This window comes from Mustela erminea, chromosome 1, assembly GCF_009829155.1.
Source record: "Mustela erminea isolate mMusErm1 chromosome 1, mMusErm1.Pri, whole genome shotgun sequence".
Lineage (NCBI taxonomy): Eukaryota > Metazoa > Chordata > Mammalia > Carnivora > Mustelidae > Mustela > Mustela erminea.
In genome coordinates this window covers 100612041-100624813 of record NC_045614.1, presented here as the reverse complement: position 1 = coordinate 100624813, position 12773 = coordinate 100612041, and the positions used below count along the sequence as shown (strand labels likewise).

The following is a 12773-nucleotide window of genomic DNA, read 5'->3' as shown; positions in this document are numbered from 1 at the left end:
TCCAGAAAGATACCACCAACATGAACTCTGGGCAGTGCAGCCACAACATCAAGGTCTATCTGTATAATAAACCACTAGTCATTTCTTCCAGAAACATTCCTCTTGTCCGCCATGCCTGCCCAGAAAAATAACTATCCCCACACTCTCTTCACACTCTCTTTCACAAGAAACCATCACTGAGAAGGAATCTGATAGGACTCAATCTTGAAATACCACTCAGGCATTCTGAGGGAAACATGTCAATGGAATGTTACATTAATGGCTGAAATTTGGGTGTGTTAAACTAGCTGGAGAGACTCTCTAAAGGAACAAACAGAGAGTTTTTATTCCCAAGGGAAAAAGAATAAGTTTATTAGCCTTAGGCCCTGTCTAATGAATATATAAATTGCAGGAAGTTGTCAGAGCTCTCAGCATTTCATTCAGCAAATTTTTTTTTCTCCATTGATATATTTTATTTATTTATTTTTAATTTTTTATTTCTTTTTTCTTTTTTTTAATTTATTTTCAGCATAACAGTATTCATTATTTTTGCACCACACTCAGTGCTCCATGCAATCCGTGCCCTCTCTAATACCCACCACCTGGATCCCCCAACCTCCCACCCTCCCACCACTTCAAACCCCTCAGATTGTTTTTGAGTCCATAGTCTCTCATGGTTCACCTCCCCTTCCAATTTCCCCCAACTCCCTTCTCCTCTCTAACTCCCCTGTCCTCCATGCTATTTGTTATGCTCCACAAATAAGTGAAACCATATGATACTTGACTCTCTCTGCTTGACTTATTTCACTCAGCATAATCTCTTCCAGTCCCGTCCATGTTGATACAAAAGTTGGGTATTCATCCTTTCTGATGGAGGCATAATACTCCATAGTATATACGGACCACATCTTCCTTATCTATTCGTCTGTTGAAGGGCATCTTGGTTCTTTCCACAGTTTGGTGACCGTGGCCATTGTTGCTATAAACATTGGGGTACAGATGGCCCTTCTTTTCACTACATCTGTATCTTTGGGGTAAATACCAGTAAATTTTTTTAAAGATTTTATTTATTTATTTGACAGAGAGAGAAACAGTGAGAAAGGGAACACAAGCAGGAAGAGTGGGAGAGAGAGAAGTAGGCTCCCTGCTGAGCAGAGAGCCCTGTTCAGGGCTCTATCCCAGGACCCTGAGATCATGACCCAAAGGCAGACACTTAACAACTGAGCCACCCAGGTGCCCCCCATTCAGTAAATATTTGCACCTACTTCCAATAGGCTCGGGTTGGGAACTGTGTGGATTCAGTGATGTTTATGACAAGGTCTCTCCCTTCAGAGAAAGTTTCTGCACAGAGAAGGAAACAATCAACAAAACTAAAAGACAATCTACTGAATGGAAGATATTTGCAAATGACATTCCTGATAAAGGGATAGTATCCAGAATATATAAAGAACTTAAAAAACTCAGCACTCAAAAAACAAATAATCCAATGTAAAAATGGGCAGAAGACATGAACACACATTTCTCCAAAGACATTCAGAGGGCCAACAGACACATGAAAATAATTTCTTCATCACTTACCATCAGAGAAATGCAAATCAAAACTACAATGAGATGTCACCTCGCACCACTCAGAAGGGCTACAGTCAACAACACAAGAAACAAAAGGTATTGGCGAAGATGTGGAGAAAGAGGAACCCTCTTGCACTGCTGGTGAGAATGCAAACTGGTATAGCCATTGTGGAAAATAGTATAAAGGTTCCTCAAAAAGTTAAAAATAGAGGGGTCCCTAGGTGAATCAGTCAGGTAAGCATCTAACTCTTGATTTCAGCTCAGGTCATGATCTCAAGGTCGCAAGATCGAGTCCCATGTCAGGCTCCACACTGACCGTGGAAGCCTGCTTATGATTTTCTCTCTCCCTCTATCCCTCTTCTTCCCCCATGAAGAAAATTTTTTAAAAAGTTAAAAATAGAACTACCTATGTTCTAGCAATCATACCACACTACTAAATATTTACCCAAAGAACACAAAAACACTAATTTGGAGGAACACATGCACCCCTATGTTTCTAGCAGCATTATTTATAATAGCCAAGATACGGAAGCAGCTCAAGTGTCCATCGAATGAAGAATGGATAAAGAAAATGTGGTATGCATATATAATGGAATATTATTCAGCTATAAAAGGAATTAAATCTTGTCATTTGTAGTAACATGGATACAGCTAGAGAGTAAAATGCAAAATCAGTCAGAAAGACAAATACCATGATTTCACTCCTATGTGGAATTTAAGAAACAAATGAGCAAAGGGGAAAAAAGAGAGAGAGAAATCAAGAAACAGACTCCTAATTATAAAGACGAAACACATGATTACCAGAGGTGAGGGGGTGGAGAATGGGGGAAAGAGAGAACGGGGACTGAGGAGTGCACTTGTGGTGATGAGCACTGGGTGTCCTATAGAACTGTTGAATCCCTATATTGTAAACCCGAAACTAATATAACACTGTATGTTGGCTAACTGGAATTAAAAATTAAAAATAAAATTTACTGGGTCATAAAACAAGAAAAATTTTAGAAGATACAGAAATGGTCATAAGCACGTCAACATCACTAATCCCTAGGGACTTGTTAATCAAAACTATAATGAGGTATCCCCTCACACTCATTAGGATGGCCATATAAAAAAAAAAAAGACAAACCAGAAGTTAACAAATGTTGGTAAGGATCTGCACTATTGTGGGAATGTAAAATTGTAGGTCTGCTGTAGAAAATAATATGGCAGATCTTCAAAAAATTAAAAATAGAAGTGCCACATGATCCAGCAATTTCACTTCTGAGTATAAACCCAAAAGAACTGAAAGCAGGGTTTTGAAGAGATAATGCTATACCCATGTTCACAGCAGCATTATTCACAATAACTAAAATGTCTAAACAACCTAACTGTCCATTGACAGATGGCTAGATAAGCAAAATGTAGTATATTCACACTGGAATATTATTGGCCCTAACATGCTTACAAACCAGGTCAAAATGAATACCCAATGGCCTTGAAAATGAAAGGCAGAGAGGGGGCTGACAGCAAGGGATGGACACTATTACCTCCATCTGAGTGCTAGAAGTGAGATGAAGTGTTCTGGGCTAACACATGACCCTTGGGTTACTGTGGGTCTTCCTCTGATCATTTTCTCCCTCTTCCTTGGCTGCCTTGTGGGTTTATGAGGCAGCTCTTCCCTACCACATGACAGAGGGCAGTTGGCACTGTCTGTGTGCCAGGTTTGCCTGGGCCGGGGCATCCTATGGTTCAAACCCTAATTAAAGAACAGAAAAGAACAAACACTGGAATGACTACCAGCCACACAAGAGGTAGAGCCAGAGAGACCTTCCAAAGAAGGGCAGACCCTCACCTAGGATCCTAGGAGGATCTCAGTGCATAGGACTCAGCGCAGAAGCCCCATAATTAGGAGCTTGAATTAGAGCTTTGACAGAAATACAAAAGTGACAGAGAAGAAATGAAGCCCATGTGAGTCTCTTCTGATGGAGAAGGGAGAGAAATTCAAGGAGTCTAGAGTAAGCAGGGCTCCCTAGGACAAGCTTTGGCCTCAGGCACAAGACAAAGTGCTGGTAGGGTTGATTTCCTCCAAGGTTTCTGTCTTTGCTTGTAGATGGCCTTCCTCCTCCTGCCTTTTCACATGCTTGCCCCTGTGCACATACTCACTCCTGGTGTCTTTCTGTGTATCCTAATATCCTTTTCTTATAAGGACACCAATCCTGTTGGATTATGGCCCACCTGATGGCCTCATTTTAACATAATCAGTTCTTTAAAAGCCATATCTCCAAATTCGGTCACATTCTGAGGTGTTGGGGTTAGGGCATCAACATATGAATGGGGGGATATAATTCAGTCCATAACATCCTGTACATATAAATATATATTTAATATTTTGAAGATTTCTGCCCCTCTCCCCGACCACTTTATGTTTCTTTTTATGAGTTCTATATTCAGTATGAAAATCTCTGATGAGGAAGAACATCTGTGAAGATGTTGTTTTGGTCAAGCTGGTAGAGCAGCACAAGGAACCAGGCAGAAAGCATATCTCTCAGGACTGGAGACCAATAGTGAAACGGCCAAAGAGCCACTAGATGGAACCACATGGGACTGGGCCACCAGATCCTCCGATCTTCCAAGTCCTTGTCATGGTTAATGCTCCCTACCTGTGGCAAGCACACACTAAGACTGCGCCCATCAGTCTTCCTAGTTTCCATACCCTCATGAAATTCCCTCTCCTTGACTATACACTGACCTGAGTGACTTGCTCCTTAACCAACAGAATACTGGCAGAGGTGACAAGATGTTACTTCCCTGATTAGGTTACATACAACTGTGACTTCCATCTCCTGGAACACTCTTTTTTTCCTTGGCTTTGATAAAGCAAGTTGCCATGTTGGACAAACCCATATGGCAAGGAACTGAGATCAGCCTCCAGCCAACAGCCAACTAGAAACTAACATCATCCATCAAGCAACTCTTGAGAAATTGCCAACAACCATTAATTGAATTTAAAGTGGATTGTTTTCCAGTGAGGTCTTCACATGAAACTCCAACCCTGGATGCTACCTTGACTGCAGACTTATGAGAGACTATGAGGACTCAGTAAGCCACTTCTGAACTCCCAACCCATAAAAACTGTAAGAGAATAAATGTGTGTTATTTTAAGCCATTAAGTTTTGGAGTAACTTGTTACTCAGCAATAGATAACTGATATATTGCCCTAAAGCCCACTCTCTAGACCCCAAGTGTTTGCCACCCTATTGTTTCAACTTCTGACCAATCAATATCTTCCAGTATCCACATCTGTATTTAATTCCCTGAGGATAATTTTATCTTGTATATGATTTTCATCAGATTGACTTTTTCCTACTGCAAAAAGATGCAGTCACTATAAAGCTACTCTTGGGATACTAACAGCCAATGTGGAATCTGGTAACCAGATTCTTATCACCAATCTGCCATAAGGTCACTATACTCCGTTTCTAAAACATTTGGCACTCACTCTCCCACTTGACTTGGTTTCTCTTTTCTACTTCCTCCTTTCTTCCCCATCACAGGAAAGATGCTATGCTCTTGTATCTCTCAGAGGAATCACGTTCCACCACAAACTATATTTTCACAGCATATACATATCCATTCCAGGTCTGTCTCTCTTCTTTATTTCCAGTTCTTTTCAAATTACCCCAGGAAAAGATTTCTTTCTCCCTGCCCTCTACTTTCTCCTTCCTGCTTTGTTCCATTTTGGGGCCAAAAATAATCCTAATCATGGCTGATAAGTGCAAGCTCCATGCCAGGGATTTACACCTGCATCAGGAAAAACATAGAACCATGCATTTTGAAGTAAATTAAAAGCTAATAAAGAACCAAAGCCAACAACTAAGCTAAATCCCCTGAAAGCATCCCAAATTCAACATCAGAGCTGCTACAAAACTGCAACCACCTACCTCCTCATCGTCTACTTTAATTTAACCTGCTTTTGATCATAAGCAGCTTTCCATGAAAAATGAAACAGGACTTCTCTTTGCAGAGGTTTTTCTATGCTTACTATTAAAACAATGTTGCTCTCTACTTTTTTTTTTTTCCCCCATTGCAAATATACGGTATGTGGTGAGTTGTTTTGGTCTAGCCTGGGAATGCTTAAACATTATGCATAAATGTGGGTTTGTTTGTTTGTTTGTTTGTTTGTTTTTCTTTTCAGAAAAGCACAAGACGAGTTCTGGCACCTGGCTTATTAATGAATTTTTAGAAATAAACCACTTATAAGTTGGGGGACATAGATATATGGAGAGTGACAGTATTATTCATTGTAGAAAGCAGAATGAGAGATGGGGAATGTGTAAACCCAGTCTAGGGGCCAAGTGGAGCTGAGAGAAAGAACAGAGAGTGAAGGTGGGGCGAAAAGAGTGGGAGGACAATGATATTCAGTGAGTAACTAATATGTGAGGAGTACTGACCTCGAGCTTTCTCCTATTACTCTACTGAATCTTCACTTCAGTGCTGGGAGGTAGGTTATCTTCCCCTGTCACTTTTCAGTTGAGAAGACTGATTCTTCGGGAGTTTATAAGACCTGCTGAAGGTCATACAGCTCATAAGTGGTGGGGCCAAGATTCCAGCTTGGGTCTGTTTGAAGAGCCAACAAGGACCTTCTTGCCATTTCCCTGTGCATCCACTCCCTTCTTTCTCTTTTCTTTTCTTTTTTTTTTTTTTTTAAGAGTTTATTTATTTATTAGACAGAGTTCACAAGTAAGCAGAGAGGCAGGCAGGGTGAGGAGGGGGGGATGGTGGGAAGCAGGCTCCCTGCTGAGCAAAGAGTCCTATGCGGGCTTGATCCCAGGACTCTGAGACCATGACCTGAGCCAAAGGCAGAGGCTTAACCCTCTGAGCCACCCAGGCACCCCATCCCTTCTTTTCCTAGGTTAAGAAAAAGAAGATGTTCCATTATTGCTGATGAAAGGGGGGAAGGACATACTAAAGCACAGAACTAAACTGGCAGAGAAAGTCTGGGGAACCAGAAAGTTTCTATTTCCCCAAATCATGGAAAACTGTGGTCTTCAGGGTAGGAGCTGGAGGACAGGTGAGGCTGGGACTGAAACCACCCAGAGGCAGAAAGGGAACACCAGGGCACTCTTTCTAAAAGCCATTTACAGCTTCCCTCACAAGTGAAAAACAGAGCAGCCCTGGCAGAGAAGGGCAAAGGTAAGATCAGCAACTGAGAAGCCACAACTGTGAAACCAAGTAAGGCCAAACACGCTCCCCTACACCAGTCACTCTGGGCTCAAATGCACCATGGTACAGATCAATGTTGGGGTGTATGATTATGCTTAGGGAAAAACAGAGGAGGGGGAAGCTAGGCTTAATGAGGAAGACACAGCTGTGCATCCTGGGCATTTGTTTCTTTAAAATGTTTGGTCTGAAAAAAGTTATCTTTCTTTTACTGCTTGCTTAGTGTTGTTTAAACAACACCCTTTTAATAAAGAGGCATACTGTGGGCCCAAGAGAGATATAAAAACTGTGCTATTCTTTTATCTCAGGCAAACACTGGGATGCCACTACTTGGACTTACACATTTGGGTGGAGCCCAGATCTTTTGGAAAAACCCCCGCACCCCTGGTGGTGCTGATGCAAATGGTCCACAGCTCACTTCAGGAAAACGCTGGCTTGGATCAAGTAGGATCCAAGTGGAAAAGTGCACCTGTTACATAGCAATGCACTGAATAGATTAGGACAGCTCTCTAAGACACAAGGGTTAGAAAACTTTGGGAAAACTGCAGAGGATAAGAAGAAACTTCTGGGCTCCTAAAATAAATTAACTCCAACATGCTTCAAACCCACTCCTCACCAGCACTTCATAATTTTCTTCTGATTCCTTATGACCCCCTCCAAGCTTCTGACTCATTTGGGACCCTTACCTCCCTAATTTTGCCCCCAACTAACTGCCTCTTCTGATATTTTTACTAGACTACAGGTTGTAGTCAAGGTTACCAGGAAGTGTTTAAAATGGGTGTAAAATTCTTCAGGGAAGCAACAGAGGGCTCTGCCTTGGGCCACATTTGCAAAGCAATAGCCTTGCCCTGAGCACACAGGAGGTAATCAGCCTTCGCCTGGGGAGGTCTGCATCTATACCGGAGCAGGGGCCCAGACTCCCAAGTCCCCTGGAAAGGAAAGAAGAGAGAAAAAGAAAGCCAGCTAGTGTATCTGCCCCAGCAGTACTGCCCACCTGGGCATTCTGTACCTCTAACCAGAGAAATCACCTCCATCTCTTCTCATGGGTGGTCAAGGGACATTTACTAAATGCTCTGGGCCCTTGGGACCCAGTGGGCCTCTCTGTCCCAGGAGTCTGACAGAAAATCAGTCTGTTGTCTCCTTTGCTTTCTGGATATTATGGATGCCCATCAGGTAGGAGTCTGAATCAGGTGATCTGCAAAGTCCCTCCTTATAGCAACACTCTGTAAGTCGTTTTGCCACAGTCTGAGGGTGTCATTTTGACATGAGGCAAGAAGAGACTGACATAAGGTCAGAAAATACAGTCATGTCCCAAATTCCCTTGAAAACAGAGGAGAGCTATAGTATGGTTAATCCAGAATTGGACTTCGTTTTTCATCTGGGAAAACTGAGCCAGACTGGGAAAGTAACTTGTACACAAGGTAATACAGTTGATGGTTGAACTGGGTTGAAGCTGAGACATCTTTGGCTTGACAGTGAATGCCTTGACTTTTGGCATCAGCAGCTGCTTTACCTTCTTGGGGGTATTTGGTTCCAGCTAATATCCTAAAGAGTCAATATCCTAAGCACACACCAGTCAGATGGTTAGGATAAGTGACATGACCACCCGTTGAGTGGCAGAGAGAAACCAGCCCCGGATTCTTTTTAACTTAATTTTTTTTTTAAGATTTTATTTATTTTTTTGACAGACAGAGATCACAAGTAAGCAGAGAGGCAGGCAGAGAGAGAGAGAGGAGGAAGCAGGCTCCCTGCTCAGCAGAGAGCCCGATGCGAGGCTCGATCCCAGGACCCTGAGACCATGACCTGAGCTGAAGGCAGAGGCTTAACCCACTGAGCCACCCAGGTGCCCCCCAGCCCTGGATTCTGTAAGTCACCATAAATATATCACAATGTGGATAATCTATATGTAGAATCCCAGGTAATAAAAATGACCACTTCACCAAATACTTTTAGGGGGCTCCCTAGGATGTATTCCCTGGTAGCCCCAATTATCCTACCCGATCTTCTCCCAGGCAATCCTGATACAACCCTGGGCTGTCACGACTCTCGGAGGTAGAGAGCAACTACAGATATTGTCTGTTTTAGGAGATGGATCCAAGCGAGCTAGACAGGAGCAAAGCAGGACCAGAAATTCTGGCCAGAAGGCTTCTGAGGCACCAAGGCATAAGGTAAAAAGTGAGGATGAGGAAAAAGGAAGGGATGCAGGCAGAGGTTATAAATGGTTACTGTATCTGAAGACTAAGATGAGGCAGCCATGGGAGAGAGAAAATCATGAAGAAACCCAAGGTGTTAAGTCTGAAGGAAGGAAGGCAATGGACCTTGGGAGAAAAAGCTCAGTTTAATTTTAGACATGTCAAACAGGATATTCATAGGGTCCCAGAGCAAAAAGCTAGAGAAGAGAGCTTGACATAAAGACATTAGCAGGGTGGCCACTTCCAAGGTAGTCCTGGACACATAGCTGTGCACACTGTGCCGGGCACTTAGTGCCTCAGGCGTGTGTGTCTTACATTGCTAATATTCTGTAAGCATCTAAAGGACAGAGAACGTGGAATGTCATTATTCCATGGGCATTACCACACACAGCACAGGGCACATGGAAGCCGAGAACTAAGCCTCCTCTGGCCACACACAAGCTGAGCTGTGTCTGTCCACTGCAGAGCCCCCCTCACCTGCCACATTATTCTTTAAGACAATAGAAGTTCAAGTGGCCCAGGGCCATAGGGCATTGGTTTTACCAGCTGCCCTCTTCTTTTGGGAGGACAATACCAGGTGTCCACAGAGACTGACCAGGCAAAAAAAGGGGGGGGGACTTTCTATGAATTAAATTCTGTCACTGTTTTCTCAATTCTGAAGATGGTGACAAGCTCACAGGACCTGAGCCATCCTCCAAACATCTTCCCTGTCAAGGATAATAAGAGTTTAAATCAAGAAAGGAAGAGTTTCTCTGACCAATGAGGGAAACTCCAGGCCTGTGGGTGAGTCCTTGGCCACAAACCCTTCTACCTTCAGCTGAGGTCATGCACACAGATTCCTCCTGGGCCAGTGTCCAACTCTCGCTCCCACCCATGTAGCCTTCCTATCCCTCCCCACTCTCTGATGCAAAATTCCACTATTTGTCTTTCTATACCTACCCCTGTGAGGAGAATAGCAGGGTTTGCACCTCTCTTTCAAGACACCTGGTAAGGGCTAAGTAGAAAAGATGACAGCTCGATGCTGACACAGTCCTCAAACAGGTGCATCCAACATCTACAGTTATTGTCACTCAAGAACATATTTAAGGTAGGGTCTATCTCTTCCCTTCTTGTCTGAGGCAGGAGCCAGCAAGGATGACTAGAGGCAGAGAATGCCTAAGAAAGGTACAGGCCTCCATTCTCCAGACCACAAAGCTCCCTGTTATCAGGTGAGATGGGGTTTCCCAGTGTGGTTTACTCTACCCCTTCTTTATATGATCAGGAGCAAAAGCCAAGAGCCTGAGGTCTGGAACAGACCTCAGCAACAACATCCTGCATTAACACCCAGGACTCTACACCCAGTGCACACTCACCGGCAACCTCCAGCATGCCTACAGGTTACCCCCTTCCTCTCTCTTGTGGGGGAAGCTCTCTTCTGGATATGCTCCACTCACTGGGAGTCTGGTCAGGTCAGGCCTACTCTGCGGGGTGAGGGGAACTGGCAGAGACCTGGTACCGAGCCATACACAAGAGGTCCTGAGGGTAATCTTCTGTGTGCACCCTTCTGCAAAGAGACAGCTGTGATTCCAGACTTCTGCACACTTTGCCCAATGGCCTCACACCCTGAGGGCTTAGGAGGAACCCACCTGGCTCCACGAAAGGAGTCTGATGGGGAAGTTTCTGGTAGACGGGTCCAGGAGAAACAACCCAAACCTAAGGGAAGACTGGCAGCAACTGACTAGCAAGTAAGCCTTAACCTAAAATAGAAGAATATTGTTCTCTTTAAGAGTTCTCACCTGACTGCTATAGTAAGTCTGCCGGAACATTGGGAACCCTGTGGCAATAATGAATGGTGGGTATTTTGTACTTCACATAATCAATAATGAATAAGATTTATATATATTCTTCTGAAGTTTCTAGAGAGCCTTTATCTCTGCCTGGCTGAGGATGTCTGAGGCCTTTCCCTGGTGTCTTCAGTTGGCACTGAGACATGTCACTCAAAACAATAGTGAACCATGACCCCATCTTTCCTATTGCCCTTTTCCCCCAATTACCGAGCCGGGAAGCCAAGGCAAAGTCAAATGAAGTAGAGGAAGCTTTGGTGCAATGGTTCATTAACTCCTACCTGTCCCTTATCCCCCCAGAACTTCAAATCACCATAAGTACCACCTCCACAAAATAGTTCCATCCTAAAATCCTAGGAGAAGGTGAGCATCTACTCCCAATTCTGTGGGTTCTTTGTCCAATACATTCCCCTCAGTCTGACATACCCATGTCTGCAATCTAAACACAGGCCACCACTTCAGCTCTGTTCTCCCAAATTTTCTCTTTCTAAATTTACTTTTTATTCTTTATCAAATGTATTTTGGTCATTATAAAAGCAATGCATGTTCATCACAAAAAATTTGACAAATACAGTAGACATAGGAAATAAAATGACCTAGTATCTCAATCCCATTCCTCATGAATTAACAGTATAATGTTTTTACACATTTCCTTCCAATCAAATTGCTATGCATCTTTCCTCCCTCCCATTCCCCATATGGATAAGATAGCCTTATTCCCCAAGTACGTCACTTACTAGTTGTATGACCTTGGATGAGTCACTTATTTAATCTCCTGAAGCCAAACTTCCTGGCTAGAATGATGGCAGGGGTGGAAGATGATTGTGGCAGCTCTGCTCATTCCCATTACATCTGCTTTTCAACAAACTGTCACTGAGACCAATGATCAGATTTGTCAATAAGAAAATAGGATTCAACTTCTGAAATTCACATGACACACAACTTTTCTGAAACACAGTTGTCACATCCCAGGAGGTAGGTCTTTCAAAGCATGGAATAGTCTTACTCTGCCACACCATGGGGACAGCACAAGCCCAGAACTCAGGAGCAGCAATACACAAGTGTTGCCAGGGTTGAGAATTATTGCAAAGCTATCACTTACTGTGCACATGCTATACTCAAGGAACTCTGCTAGGCTCTTGGCAATTTTTTTCCTCCTGTTCCAAACAAACTTGCAAAACAAACTTCTGATTCCCACCATCCAGATAATTAGGGCAAAAAGCTTGCTCAAGACCTCAGATCTAGAAGGCCCAGGGTCCCAGTCCTCTGCACCCAAATCCCATACTATTGCCCTAAGCAGAGATATGCTTCTCAGTGCATCATTTCTGGTTGGTTCATTTAGTACTCAAGCAGAATTTCTTATTCTATAAAATAGACTTTCTGGCTATTTTTCTTAAACTTCCTCCTCTGGCCTTTCTGCAAGGGACTAGGATTAGCTAGGTGGACCCATTCTGACCTCTGCTCACAACAATCATGACAGAATAAAATAGGAAGACTGGGAGAAATGTGTGACCTTTTGGCCAGCATGCCAAGGTAAGGACAGGGGTGTGGGAGTGAGACTGGGTTGATTCAGGAGCTCTGAATGAGGAACTTGAGCTCATTCTCTCCTTGGAATAGATTCTTATTCCTGGAGCATCATCCCCCATCGTTGAATGAATGACACCTCACATCAAACATACAAAATAGATATACTCAAATTATGGATGAGGAAACTAAGCTTCAGAAAAGTTAAGTAACCCACTCAAAACCATTGGCCAGTCACTACTAAAGCTGGACTGGCTGAACCCAGGTCTGCCCAACTCCCAAACCTAAGCTCTTCCACTCCACCAAGCTGCCTTCTTTACTGAATGTCTAAAAACGTATGGAAATAATGCAAGTTTTTGTGGGGAGGATGCTTAGGACATCCATCAGAACATATCCTAGATTCCCCAGAAAGATGACTATATTCAGGAATCCTGATGGCAACTGCTTGCAGTTATTAAACCATCTGCCTGAGAATCCAAACTTTAAT

At 43.3% G+C, this 12773-nt stretch overlaps 1 protein-coding gene across 21 annotated transcripts in view; it reads right to left on the bottom strand.

The window, feature by feature from the left end:
• The window catches only part of KALRN (kalirin RhoGEF kinase), a 659050-nt gene that overhangs the window by 510589 nt on the left and 135688 nt on the right, over positions 1–12773 (bottom strand). The window lies entirely within an intron of this gene.